The 14,430-nt window shown below is 63.8% G+C and overlaps 4 pseudogenes; all 4 read left to right on the top strand.

Annotated features, from left to right (window-relative positions):
- The first annotated feature begins 2,237 nt into the window (after positions 1-2,237).
- On the top strand, positions 2,238-2,346 carry LOC142872706 (uncharacterized; annotated as a pseudogene).
- Positions 2,347-5,797: 3,451 nt separating this feature from the next.
- Positions 5,798-5,906, top strand: LOC142872616 (uncharacterized; annotated as a pseudogene).
- A 3,456-nt stretch (positions 5,907-9,362) lies between these two features.
- On the top strand, positions 9,363-9,471 carry LOC142872705 (uncharacterized; annotated as a pseudogene).
- Positions 9,472-12,920: 3,449 nt separating this feature from the next.
- Positions 12,921-13,039, top strand: LOC142872588 (uncharacterized; annotated as a pseudogene).
- Positions 13,040-14,430: the final 1,391 nt, after the last annotated feature.

The raw sequence follows: 14,430 nt of genomic DNA, 5'->3' as shown, positions 1-14,430 counted from the left end.
GCTGCTTCCAGGACGCCCTCCCAGGAACCCGGTAGCAGGGTGGCCGCAGCGTCTCGCGCAACCCAACCGTCCGCCTGCCGCCCTCGCTAAGTGGCCTGCGGGGGACGTGCTCCCGCTGTGCCGCGGGGGCCCAGCCTGGTGTCTTCTCTGAGGCCCCGCGGCTGCCACTCCCCGCAAGGGGGGAGCCGCGGAGGTGGGGACCGGCTCCTCATGGGGACGTACACCCAGCTCTCCACGTCGGATTCCGGGGCTCTCTGTCCTGCCAGAAGGCCCAGCTGGCCTGCGGGTCCTTAGAGTGGCAAAAACATCCGAAAACTGAGATTGAGGGTCCGGTGGGTGTCTGCACTTTTGTGCTGGGCACCCCAGGGAGGCCCGGGGGCTGGCTGGACAACGCGGTCTGCTGGGCTGGGGGGGGGGTTTGGAGGAGCAACTGATGCCCTTTGCACTTTGGGTAGCAAGTGTCTGAGGTGTCTCTGGGCCCTGCGCCATGTGGGGGCGGGGGCGGGGGCAGGGTGGGAGGAGGAGGAGGAGGAGGAGGAGGAGGAGGAGGAGGAGGAGGAGGCGGGAAGGGCCGTGGCCTGCAGTCGTGTTCCCCGGGGTGGCACAGCATGTGGCTTCTTCCACGGGCTGCTTGGCCTGGGCTCCCTGCACCTGGGCCTTTGGAGGACTGGCCCTGTGCTTGCCAACACTTCCTGCAGGGACCCAGAGCTGGGAGGTTGCATCTCTCAGCCCTGGGTCGGGCAGAGCCCCAGCGGGCCATGCCCACAACCTCTCTCAGCACGGGTCCCCCAGAAGGCTCCTTTGGGACCAGGATTCTCTTGCGGGTGACTCTTTAAGGTCTGGCCCCTGGATGGAGGGGCACCAGGAGTAGAGGAGCAGGAAGGGGAAGGGGGTGGCCATGCGAGGGGACACTTTCAGGCCAAGTCCCAGCTTCAGCCTGATCCTCCTAGGAACCCCGGGGTGGACATCACACCTCCTGGTTGCCCCGCTCTGAGACAAGGAGCCGGGCTTCGCATTCCCACAGCAGCCAGTCGTGGGCTGAGGACACCTGGGGCGTTGGGAACTCCCTGGCTTCTCCTTGGTTTAACATCTGGAGCTGCTTGGGAATTGTGCCGCCACACACACCCGAGTGCAGGTGTCTTCTGCACAGACTGCGGGCCTCGCTCTTCTGAATGCCGCTAGCTCGCCACCCACCCACGGGTGAACCTGGTCAGGGTGCTTTCTCTCAGGGGCAGACTCTGATCCGGGCGGGCTACCGGTGTGTCTCTGTTTGCTCCTTTCTTTCTTCCATTTCGGGAAAGGCTTCCCTACTGGGTGTGGAAATCTCCTATGCCTTTCCTCGCCTATTCTGTCAGCTTTCAAATTCTCTTTCAGTTGCCACCCTCACAGATGGATTAGGAAACTCTTTCCGGTGCACTCATTAGTGAAATGACCTCAATGACGCTGGAATCCAATATCTAATCGCCGATTGTTAGCGAGTCCACACGCCAGGGTGGTCGGGGTCCAATGCAGCCCCGGCCAGGCCCAGGCCCCTTGGACTGGGCCACAGGAGGACACAGAGGAGGGTCCCGGCCCCCACGAAGCGGTGCCGGCAGTTCTCCAAGGGCTCGGGGGTTTTCCAGAGGGAGGAGATGGAGGGGACTGATTTCTTCAGCGCCCCACAAACCACGCCACCCCACCCCACCCATGGGACACATCCCGAGAGAGAGAGAGACGCCCCATACACTCGCTCCCCTCCCCCGTGCGCTGTGCCCCAGCCCTGGCCCGGGGGAACAGGCGGCCGCCCGACCACAGGGTGGGGGGAGCAGCTGAAAGGGGTTGTGGGGGAGGGCGGCCCCTGGCTGGGGTCAAAGGGCGAGCGCCCCGCCCGCCCGTGCGCAGTCAGCGGCGCTGGGGGTGGGGGCGGGGAGGTGAAGGAGGCCAGGCGAGGAGAGGAGGGGGGCTGGAAGGTCTCCACCTTGGCGGGTCCAGCTGTGGAGGCGCATCTTGTGTGAGTGTGAGTGAGAGACTGAGTGTGAGTGTGTGTGTATAGAGAGACAGCCCCCAACCCCGGCCCGCCGCTCCCTGCCCGCCCCGCCTGTCACCCCCGTCCCTGGGAGCCCGCCGGACCCGGCCGGCGAACTCAACAGGCCCGGCCCGGCGCGGGTCAGCGCCGGCGCGGGGCCTGGGGCGGGAGGAGGCGGCGGGGAAGCGCAGAGAGGCTCCGCTTCTTGAGCGGGGCAGGGGCGCCCTCCGCCGTCCACGGCCACACCACCCCGAACGCGCCCGATCTCGGAAGCTAAGCAGGGTCGGGCCTGGTTAGAACTTGGATGGGAGACCGCCGGGGAATACCGGGTGCCGTAGGCTTCTTCTTCTTCTTCTTTTTTTTTTTTTTTGCCTCTGGTTCTGTCGCGTTTCTGGGAGTGCGGGGGCGGCCCCGGGTGGGGGTGACCCCCACCCTCAGCGCCCGCCGCGGTGCCTGGCGCCCCAGCCCGCACTGTGGGGCCTCCTCTTGTCCCGAGCCGCGACACCGCCGCCACGCGGCAGCATGCGTGGCTTCTGGACTGTCAGGTCTCAGACCAAAGGTCTGCTCTGTGGGAACCGACACGCTGGAGGAAACCTTGAGAGTCTGAGAGGGGAGGGAGTTGCAGAAGAAGGCCAGGATGTCATTTTGAGGGAGTATGTGACCAGAACTCGTCCCGTTGCTTTTGGGGTTCTATGGGCTACACGCAGGAATCTTTGGTGGTGGCACCTGATGTTGGGGGATCCGGAGTCACACCCAGACCTGCTCCACAGGCCTCCTTTGACTTTTCTCTTCGGATTCATTATTTTTAAAAAGTGTCTCTTATCTCTAGTATTGCATTTTCTTTTCTCTCTCTTTTCAAGCAGATGATGGGAGTCCAAGTATTAAGGTGACATGTGTTGCCCGTGCCCCCCTACCCCCTGTGTTCTTATTCATTTACCTCTCATGTTGTTCCAGCGTATTGTGGGGGCACCAATGTTAAGGTCGGGTACATCGCCCTCTCCCCGCCTCCCCCCTCGGGTCAGAGCTTCAAGTGCGCCCATCCCCCAGTGGGTGCGCACCCACCCCGTTCCTAAGGGATGTGTATGCCCATCCCCTCCCCACGCCCGCCCGACACCCACCCGATGAAGGTGATTCCTCTGTGTCCACTTAGGTGTCCATCGGTTCGTACCCATTTGCCGGTGAGCGCGAGCACGTGGTGCTCGTGTGTCCATTCTTGGGATACCTGGCTTACTGGAACGGGTTCCAGCTCTGGCCAGGAGAACCACGAGAGGTGCCCTCTCACCGCTGTTCCTCACAGCCGAATAGCACTCCGTGGTGTCCACGCGCCACATTTTATTGACGCACTCGTGGGTCGATGGGCACTCGGGTCACTTCCAGGTCTTTGCGATTGTGACTTGTGCCCTGACTCTAACCCTAACCCTTACCCAGCCCGTCTCCTCCTCGGCCCCTGCCTGACTGACTCCTTCCCGCCCGGCCTGTCACCTGTCACCTGTCACCGTCCTCGGCCCCTGCCTGACGGGGCTCCTCCGTCGCCTGGGCCTTCCAAGGGCTTGGTGTGGACGCTGCTTCCAGGACGCCCTCCCAGGAACCCGGTAGCAGGGTGGCCGCAGCGTCTCGCGCAACCCAACCGTCCGCCTGCCGCCCTCGCTAAGTGGCCTGCGGGGGACGTGCTCCCGCTGTGCCGCGGGGGCCCAGCCTGGTGTCTTCTCTGAGGCCCCGCGGCTGCCACTCCCCGCAAGGGGGGAGCCGCGGAGGTGGGGACCGGCTCCTCATGGGGACGTACACCCAGCTCTCCACGTCGGATTCCGGGGCTCTCTGTCCTGCCAGAAGGCCCAGCTGGCCTGCGGGTCCTTAGAGTGGCAAAAACATCCGAAAACTGAGATTGAGGGTCCGGTGGGTGTCTGCACTTTTGTGCTGGGCACCCCAGGGAGGCCCGGGGGCTGGCTGGACAACGCGGTCTGCTGGGCTGGGGGGGGGGTTTGGAGGAGCAACTGATGCCCTTTGCACTTTGGGTAGCAAGTGTCTGAGGTGTCTCTGGGCCCTGCGCCATGTGGGGGCGGGGGCGGGGGCAGGGTGGGAGGAGGAGGAGGAGGAGGAGGAGGAGGAGGAGGAGGAGGCGGGAAGGGCCGTGGCCTGCAGTCGTGTTCCCCGGGGTGGCACAGCATGTGGCTTCTTCCACGGGCTGCTTGGCCTGGGCTCCCTGCACCTGGGCCTTTGGAGGACTGGCCCTGTGCTTGCCAACACTTCCTGCAGAGACCCAGAGCTGGGAGGTTGCATCTCTCAGCCCTGGGTCGGGCAGAGCCCCAGCGGGCCATGCCCACAACCTCTCTCAGCACGGGTCCCCCAGAAGGCTCCTTTGGGACCAGGATTCTCTTGCGGGTGACTCTTTAAGGTCTGGCCCCTGGATGGAGGGGCACCAGGAGTAGAGGAGCAGGAAGGGGAAGGGGGTGGCCATGCGAGGGGACACTTTCAGGCCAAGTCCCAGCTTCAGCCTGATCCTCCTAGGAACCCCGGGGTGGACATCACACCTCCTGGTTGCCCCGCTCTGAGACAAGGAGCCGGGCTTCGCATTCCCACAGCAGCCAGTCGTGGGCTGAGGACACCTGGGGCGTTGGGAACTCCCTGGCTTCTCCTTGGTTTAACATCTGGAGCTGCTTGGGAATTGTGCCGCCACACACACCCGAGTGCAGGTGTCTTCTGCACAGACTGCGGGCCTCGCTCTTCTGAATGCCGCTAGCTCGCCACCCACCCACGGGTGAACCTGGTCAGGGTGCTTTCTCTCAGGGGCAGACTCTGATCCGGGCGGGCTACCGGTGTGTCTCTGTTTGCTCCTTTCTTTCTTCCATTTCGGGAAAGGCTTCCCTACTGGGTGTGGAAATCTCCTATGCCTTTCCTCGCCTATTCTGTCAGCTTTCAAATTCTCTTTCAGTTGCCACCTTCACAGATGGATTAGGAAACTCTTTCCGGTGCACTCATTAGTGAAATGACCTCAATGACGCTGGAATCCAATATCTAATCGCCGATTGTTAGCGAGTCCACACGCCAGGGTGGTTGGGGGGCAATGCAGCCCCGGCCAGGCCCAGGCCCCTTGGACTGGGCCACAGGAGGACACAGAGGAGGGTCCCGGCCCCCACGAAGCGGTGCCGGCAGTTCTCCAAGGGCTCGGGGGTTTTCCAGAGGGAGGAGATGGAGGGGACTGATTTCTTCAGCGCCCCACAAACCACGCCACCCCACCCCACCCATGGGACACATCCCGAGAGAGAGAGAGACGCCCCATACACTCGCTCCCCTCCCCCGTGCGCTGTGCCCCAGCCCTGGCCCGGGGGAACAGGCGGCCGCCTGGCCACAGGGTGGGGGGAGCAGCTGAAAGGGGTTGTGGGGGAGGGCGGCCCCTGGCTGGGGTCAAAGGGCGAGCGCCCCGCCCGCCCGCGGGCAGTCAGCGGCGCTGGGGGTGGGGGCGGGGAGGTGAAGGAGGCCAGGCGAGGAGAGGAGGGGGGCTGGAAGGTCTCCACCTTGGCGGGTCCAGCCGTGGAGGCGCATCTTGTGTGAGTGTGAGTGAGAGACTGAGTGTGAGTGTGTGTGTATAGAGAGACAGCCCCCAACCCCGGCCCGCCGCTCCCTGCCCGCCCCGCCTGTCACCCCCGTCCCTGGGAGCCCGCCGGACCCGGCCGGCGAACTCAACAGGCCCGGCCCGGCGCGGGTCAGCGCCGGCGCGGGGCCTGGGGCGGGAGGAGGCGGCGGGGAAGCGCAGAGAGGCTCCGCTTCTTGAGCGGGGCAGGGGCGCCCTCCGCCGTCCACGGCCACACCACCCCGAACGCGCCCGATCTCGGAAGCTAAGCAGGGTCGGGCCTGGTTAGAACTTGGATGGGAGACCGCCCGGGAATACCGGGTGCCGTAGGCTTCTTCTTCTTCTTCTTTTTTTTTTTTTTGCCTCTGGTTCTGTCGCGTTTCTGGGAGTGCGGGGGCGGCCCCGGGTGGGGGTGACCCCCACCCTCAGCGCCCGCCGCGGTGCCTGGCGCCCCAGCCCGCACTGTGGGGCCTCCTCTTGTCCCGAGCCGCGACACCGCCGCCACGCGGCAGCATGCGTGGCTTCTGGACTGTCAGGTCTCAGACCAAAGGTCTGCTCTGTGGGAACCGACACGCTGGAGGAAACCTTGAGAGTCTGAGAGGGGAGGGAGTTGCAGAAGAAGGCCAGGATGTCATTTTGAGGGAGTATGTGACCAGAACTCGTCCCGTTGCTTTTGGGGTTCTATGGGCTACACGCAGGAATCTTTGGTGGTGGCACCTGATGTTGGGGGATCCGGAGTCACACCCAGACCTGCTCCACAGGCCTCCTTTGACTTTTCTCTTCGGATTCATTATTTTTAAAAAGTGTCTCTTATCTCTAGTATTGCATTTTCTTTTCTCTCTCTTTTCAAGCAGATGATGGGAGTCCAAGTATTAAGGTGACATGTGTTGCCCGTGCCCCCCTACCCCCTGTGTTCTTATTCATTTACCTCTCATGTTGTTCCAGCGTATTGTGGGGGCACCAATGTTAAGGTCGGGTACATCGCCCTCTCCCCGCCACCCCCCTCGGGTCAGAGCTTCAAGTGCGCCCATCCCCCAGTGGGTGCGCACCCACCCCGTTCCTAAGGGATGTGTATGCCCATCCCCTCCCCACGCCCGCCCGACACCCACCCGATGAAGGTGATTCCTCTGTGTCCACTTAGGTGTCCATCGGTTCGTACCCATTTGCCGGTGAGCGCGAGCACGTGGTGCTCGTGTGTCCATTCTTGGGATACCTGGCTTACTGGAACGGGTTCCAGCTCTGGCCAGGAGAACCACGAGAGGTGCCCTCTCACCGCTGTTCCTCACAGCCGAATAGCACTCCGTGGTGTCCACGCGCCACATTTTATTGACGCACTCGTGGGTCGATGGGCACTCGGGTCACTTCCAGGTCTTTGCGATTGTGACTTGTGCCCTGACTCTAACCCTAACCCTTACCCAGCCCGTCTCCTCCTCGGCCCCTGCCTGACTGACTCCTTCCCGCCCGGCCTGTCACCTGTCACCTGTCACCGTCCTCGGCCCCTGCCTGACGGGGCTCCTCCGTCGCCTGGGCCTTCCAAGGGCTTGGTGTGGACGCTGCTTCCAGGACGCCCTCCCAGGAACCCGGTAGCAGGGTGGCCGCAGCGTCTCGCGCAACCCAACCGTCCGCCTGCCGCCCTCGCTAAGTGGCCTGCGGGGGACGTGCTCCCGCTGTGCCGCGGGGGCCCAGCCTGGTGTCTTCTCTGAGGCCCCGCGGCTGCCACTCCCCGCAAGGGGGGAGCCGCGGAGGTGGGGACCGGCTCCTCATGGGGACGTACACCCAGCTCTCCACGTCGGATTCCGGGGCTCTCTGTCCTGCCAGAAGGCCCAGCTGGCCTGCGGGTCCTTAGAGTGGCAAAAACATCCGAAAACTGAGATTGAGGGTCCGGTGGGTGTCTGCACTTTTGTGCTGGGCACCCCAGGGAGGCCCGGGGGCTGGCTGGACAACGCGGTCTGCTGGGCTGGGGGGGGGGTTTGGAGGAGCAACTGATGCCCTTTGCACTTTGGGTAGCAAGTGTCTGAGGTGTCTCTGGGCCCTGCGCCATGTGGGGGCGGGGGCGGGGGCAGGGTGGGAGGAGGAGGAGGAGGAGGAGGAGGAGGAGGAGGAGGAGGAGGAGGCGGGAAGGGCCGTGGCCTGCAGTCGTGTTCCCCGGGGTGGCACAGCATGTGGCTTCTTCCACGGGCTGCTTGGCCTGGGCTCCCTGCACCTGGGCCTTTGGAGGACTGGCCCTGTGCTTGCCAACACTTCCTGCAGGGACCCAGAGCTGGGAGGTTGCATCTCTCAGCCCTGGGTCGGGCAGAGCCCCAGCGGGCCATGCCCACAACCTCTCTCAGCACGGGTCCCCCAGAAGGCTCCTTTGGGACCAGGATTCTCTTGCGGGTGACTCTTTAAGGTCTGGCCCCTGGATGGAGGGGCACCAGGAGTAGAGGAGCAGGAAGGGGAAGGGGGTGGCCATGCGAGGGGACACTTTCAGGCCAAGTCCCAGCTTCAGCCTGATCCTCCTAGGAACCCCGGGGTGGACATCACACCTCCTGGTTGCCCCGCTCTGAGACAAGGAGCCGGGCTTCGCATTCCCACAGCAGCCAGTCGTGGGCTGAGGACACCTGGGGCGTTGGGAACTCCCTGGCTTCTCCTTGGTTTAACATCTGGAGCTGCTTGGGAATTGTGCCGCCACACACACCCGAGTGCAGGTGTCTTCTGCACAGACTGCGGGCCTCGCTCTTCTGAATGCCGCTAGCTCGCCACCCACCCACGGGTGAACCTGGTCAGGGTGCTTTCTCTCAGGGGCAGACTCTGATCCGGGCGGGCTACCGGTGTGTCTCTGTTTGCTCCTTTCTTTCTTCCATTTCGGGAAAGGCTTCCCTACTGGGTGTGGAAATCTCCTATGCCTTTCCTCGCCTATTCTGTCAGCTTTCAAATTCTCTTTCAGTTGCCACCCTCACAGATGGATTAGGAAACTCTTTCCGGTGCACTCATTAGTGAAATGACCTCAATGACGCTGGAATCCAATATCTAATCGCCGATTGTTAGCGAGTCCACACGCCAGGGTGGTCGGGGTCCAATGCAGCCCCGGCCAGGCCCAGGCCCCTTGGACTGGGCCACAGGAGGACACAGAGGAGGGTCCCGGCCCCCACGAAGCGGTGCCGGCAGTTCTCCAAGGGCTCGGGGGTTTTCCAGAGGGAGGAGATGGAGGGGACTGATTTCTTCAGCGCCCCACAAACCACGCCACCCCACCCCACCCATGGGACACATCCCGAGAGAGAGAGAGACGCCCCATACACTCGCTCCCCTCCCCCGTGCGCTGTGCCCCAGCCCTGGCCCGGGGGAACAGGCGGCCGCCCGACCACAGGGTGGGGGGAGCAGCTGAAAGGGGTTGTGGGGGAGGGCGGCCCCTGGCTGGGGTCAAAGGGCGAGCGCCCCGCCCGCCCGTGCGCAGTCAGCGGCGCTGGGGGTGGGGGCGGGGAGGTGAAGGAGGCCAGGCGAGGAGAGGAGGGGGGCTGGAAGGTCTCCACCTTGGCGGGTCCAGCCGTGGAGGCGCATCTTGTGTGAGTGTGAGTGAGAGACTGAGTGTGAGTGTGTGTGTATAGAGAGACAGCCCCCAACCCCGGCCCGCCGCTCCCTGCCCGCCCCGCCTGTCACCCCCGTCCCTGGGAGCCCGCCGGACCCGGCCGGCGAACTCAACAGGCCCGGCCCGGCGCGGGTCAGCGCCGGCGCGGGGCCTGGGGCGGGAGGAGGCGGCGGGGAAGCGCAGAGAGGCTCCGCTTCTTGAGCGGGGCAGGGGCGCCCTCCGCCGTCCACGGCCACACCACCCCGAACGCGCCCGATCTCGGAAGCTAAGCAGGGTCGGGCCTGGTTAGAACTTGGATGGGAGACCGCCGGGGAATACCGGGTGCCGTAGGCTTCTTCTTCTTCTTCTTTTTTTTTTTTTTTGCCTCTGGTTCTGTCGCGTTTCTGGGAGTGCGGGGGCGGCCCCGGGTGGGGGTGACCCCCACCCTCAGCGCCCGCCGCGGTGCCTGGCGCCCCAGCCCGCACTGTGGGGCCTCCTCTTGTCCCGAGCCGCGACACCGCCGCCACGCGGCAGCATGCGTGGCTTCTGGACTGTCAGGTCTCAGACCAAAGGTCTGCTCTGTGGGAACCGACACGCTGGAGGAAACCTTGAGAGTCTGAGAGGGGAGGGAGTTGCAGAAGAAGGCCAGGATGTCATTTTGAGGGAGTATGTGACCAGAACTCGTCCCGTTGCTTTTGGGGTTCTATGGGCTACACGCAGGAATCTTTGGTGGTGGCACCTGATGTTGGGGGATCCGGAGTCACACCCAGACCTGCTCCACAGGCCTCCTTTGACTTTTCTCTTCGGATTCATTATTTTTAAAAAGTGTCTCTTATCTCTAGTATTGCATTTTCTTTTCTCTCTCTTTTCAAGCAGATGATGGGAGTCCAAGTATTAAGGTGACATGTGTTGCCCGTGCCCCCCTACCCCCTGTGTTCTTATTCATTTACCTCTCATGTTGTTCCAGCGTATTGTGGGGGCACCAATGTTAAGGTCGGGTACATCGCCCTCTCCCCGCCTCCCCCCTCGGGTCAGAGCTTCAAGTGCGCCCATCCCCCAGTGGGTGCGCACCCACCCCGTTCCTAAGGGATGTGTATGCCCATCCCCTCCCCACGCCCGCCCGACACCCACCCGATGAAGGTGATTCCTCTGTGTCCACTTAGGTGTCCATCGGTTCGTACCCATTTGCCGGTGAGCGCGAGCACGTGGTGCTCGTGTGTCCATTCTTGGGATACCTGGCTTACTGGAACGGGTTCCAGCTCTGGCCAGGAGAACCACGAGAGGTGCCCTCTCACCGCTGTTCCTCACAGCCGAATAGCACTCCGTGGTGTCCACGCGCCACATTTTATTGACGCACTCGTGGGTCGATGGGCACTCGGGTCACTTCCAGGTCTTTGCGATTGTGACTTGTGCCCTGACTCTAACCCTAACCCTTACCCAGCCCGTCTCCTCCTCGGCCCCTGCCTGACTGACTCCTTCCCGCCCGGCCTGTCACCTGTCACCTGTCACCGTCCTCGGCCCCTGCCTGACGGGGCTCCTCCGTCGCCTGGGCCTTCCAAGGGCTTGGTGTGGACGCTGCTTCCAGGACGCCCTCCCAGGAACCCGGTAGCAGGGTGGCCGCAGCGTCTCGCGCAACCCAACCGTCCGCCTGCCGCCCTCGCTAAGTGGCCTGCGGGGGACGTGCTCCCGCTGTGCCGCGGGGGCCCAGCCTGGTGTCTTCTCTGAGGCCCCGCGGCTGCCACTCCCCGCAAGGGGGGAGCCGCGGAGGTGGGGACCGGCTCCTCATGGGGACGTACACCCAGCTCTCCACGTCGGATTCCGGGGCTCTCTGTCCTGCCAGAAGGCCCAGCTGGCCTGCGGGTCCTTAGAGTGGCAAAAACATCCGAAAACTGAGATTGAGGGTCCGGTGGGTGTCTGCACTTTTGTGCTGGGCACCCCAGGGAGGCCCGGGGGCTGGCTGGACAACGCGGTCTGCTGGGCTGGGGGGGGGGTTTGGAGGAGCAACTGATGCCCTTTGCACTTTGGGTAGCAAGTGTCTGAGGTGTCTCTGGGCCCTGCGCCATGTGGGGGCGGGGGCGGGGGCAGGGTGGGAGGAGGAGGAGGAGGAGGAGGAGGAGGAGGAGGAGGAGGCGGGAAGGGCCGTGGCCTGCAGTCGTGTTCCCCGGGGTGGCACAGCATGTGGCTTCTTCCACGGGCTGCTTGGCCTGGGCTCCCTGCACCTGGGCCTTTGGAGGACTGGCCCTGTGCTTGCCAACACTTCCTGCAGAGACCCAGAGCTGGGAGGTTGCATCTCTCAGCCCTGGGTCGGGCAGAGCCCCAGCGGGCCATGCCCACAACCTCTCTCAGCACGGGTCCCCCAGAAGGCTCCTTTGGGACCAGGATTCTCTTGCGGGTGACTCTTTAAGGTCTGGCCCCTGGATGGAGGGGCACCAGGAGTAGAGGAGCAGGAAGGGGAAGGGGGTGGCCATGCGAGGGGACACTTTCAGGCCAAGTCCCAGCTTCAGCCTGATCCTCCTAGGAACCCCGGGGTGGACATCACACCTCCTGGTTGCCCCGCTCTGAGACAAGGAGCCGGGCTTCGCATTCCCACAGCAGCCAGTCGTGGGCTGAGGACACCTGGGGCGTTGGGAACTCCCTGGCTTCTCCTTGGTTTAACATCTGGAGCTGCTTGGGAATTGTGCCGCCACACACACCCGAGTGCAGGTGTCTTCTGCACAGACTGCGGGCCTCGCTCTTCTGAATGCCGCTAGCTCGCCACCCACCCACGGGTGAACCTGGTCAGGGTGCTTTCTCTCAGGGGCAGACTCTGATCCGGGCGGGCTACCGGTGTGTCTCTGTTTGCTCCTTTCTTTCTTCCATTTCGGGAAAGGCTTCCCTACTGGGTGTGGAAATCTCCTATGCCTTTCCTCGCCTATTCTGTCAGCTTTCAAATTCTCTTTCAGTTGCCACCTTCACAGATGGATTAGGAAACTCTTTCCGGTGCACTCATTAGTGAAATGACCTCAATGACGCTGGAATCCAATATCTAATCGCCGATTGTTAGCGAGTCCACACGCCAGGGTGGTTGGGGGGCAATGCAGCCCCGGCCAGGCCCAGGCCCCTTGGACTGGGCCACAGGAGGACACAGAGGAGGGTCCCGGCCCCCACGAAGCGGTGCCGGCAGTTCTCCAAGGGCTCGGGGGTTTTCCAGAGGGAGGAGATGGAGGGGACTGATTTCTTCAGCGCCCCACAAACCACGCCACCCCACCCCACCCATGGGACACATCCCGAGAGAGAGAGACGCCCCATACACTCGCTCCCCTCCCCCGTGCGCTGTGCCCCAGCCCTGGCCCAGGGGAACAGGCGGCCGCCTGGCCACAGGGTGGGGGGAGCAGCTGAAAGGGGTTGTGGGGGAGGGCGGCCCCTGGCTGGGGTCAAAGGGCGAGCGCCCCGCCCGCCCGCGGGCAGTCAGCGGCGCTGGGGGTGGGGGCGGGGAGGTGAAGGAGGCCAGGCGAGGAGAGGAGGGGGGCTGGAAGGTCTCCACCTTGGCGGGTCCAGCCGTGGAGGCGCATCTTGTGTGAGTGTGAGTGAGAGACTGAGTGTGAGTGTGTGTGTATAGAGAGACAGCCCCCAACCCCGGCCCGCCGCTCCCTGCCCGCCCCGCCTGTCACCCCCGTCCCTGGGAGCCCGCCGGACCCGGCCGGCGAACTCAACAGGCCCGGCCCGGCGCGGGTCAGCGCCGGCGCGGGGCCTGGGGCGGGAGGAGGCGGCGGGGAAGCGCAGAGAGGCTCCGCTTCTTGAGCGGGGCAGGGGCGCCCTCCGCCGTCCACGGCCACACCACCCCGAACGCGCCCGATCCCGTCTGGTCTCGGAAGCTAAGCAGGGTCGGGCCTGGTTAGAACTTGGATGGGAGACCGCCCGGGAATACCGGGTGCCGTAGGCTTCTTCTTCTTCTTCTTTTTTTTTTTTTTGCCTCTGGTTCTGTCGCGTTTCTGGGAGTGCGGGGGCGGCCCCGGGTGGGGGTGACCCCCACCCTCAGCGCCCGCCGCGGTGCCTGGCGCCCCAGCCCGCACTGTGGGGCCTCCTCTTGTCCCGAGCCGCGACACCGCCGCCACGCGGCAGCATGCGTGGCTTCTGGACTGTCAGGTCTCAGACCAAAGGTCTGCTCTGTGGGAACCGACACGCTGGAGGAAACCTTGAGAGTCTGAGAGGGGAGGGAGTTGCAGAAGAAGGCCAGGATGTCATTTTGAGGGAGTATGTGACCAGAACTCGTCCCGTTGCTTTTGGGGTTCTATGGGCTACACGCAGGAATCTTTGGTGGTGGCACCTGATGTTGGGGGATCCGGAGTCACACCCAGACCTGCTCCACAGGCCTCCTTTGACTTTTCTCTTCGGATTCATTATTTTTAAAAAGTGTCTCTTATCTCTAGTATTGCATTTTCTTTTCTCTCTCTTTTCAAGCAGATGATGGGAGTCCAAGTATTAAGGTGACATGTGTTGCCCGTGCCCCCCTACCCCCTGTGTTCTTATTCATTTACCTCTCATGTTGTTCCAGCGTATTGTGGGGGCACCAATGTTAAGGTCGGGTACATCGCCCTCTCCCCGCCACCCCTCTCGGGTCAGAGCTTCAAGTGCGCCCATCCCCCAGTGGGTGCGCACCCACCCCGTTCCTAAGGGATGTGTATGCCCATCCCCTCCCCACGCCCGCCCGACACCCACCCGATGAAGGTGATTCCTCTGTGTCCACTTAGGTGTCCATCGGTTCGTACCCATTTGCCGGTGAGCGCGAGCACGTGGTGCTCGTGTGTCCATTCTTGGGATACCTGGCTTACTGGAACGGGTTCCAGCTCTGGCCAGGAGAACCACGAGAGGTGCCCTCTCACCGCTGTTCCTCACAGCCGAATAGCACTCCGTGGTGTCCACGCGCCACATTTTATTGACGCACTCGTGGGTCGATGGGCACTCGGGTCACTTCCAGGTCTTTGCGATTGTGACTTGTGCCCTGACTCTAACCCTAACCCTTACCCAGCCCGTCTCCTCCTCGGCCCCTGCCTGACTGACTCCTTCCCGCCCGGCCTGTCACCTGTCACCTGTCACCGTCCTCGGCCCCTGCCTGACGGGGCTCCTCCGTCGCCTGGGCCTTCCAAGGGCTTGGTGTGGACGCTGCTTCCAGGACGCCCTCCCAGGAACCCGGTAGCAGGGTGGCCGCAGCGTCTCGCGCAACCCAACCGTCCGCCTGCCGCCCTCGCTAAGTGGCCTGCGGGGGACGTGCTCCCGCTGTGCCGCGGGGGCCCAGCCTGGTGTCTTCTCTGAGGCCCCGCGGCTGCCACTCCC

This window comes from Microcebus murinus, chromosome 8, assembly GCF_040939455.1.
Source record: "Microcebus murinus isolate Inina chromosome 8, M.murinus_Inina_mat1.0, whole genome shotgun sequence".
NCBI lineage: Eukaryota > Metazoa > Chordata > Mammalia > Primates > Cheirogaleidae > Microcebus > Microcebus murinus.
Note: the sequence above shows the minus strand (reverse complement) of the source record. Positions and strands in the feature narration are given on the sequence as shown.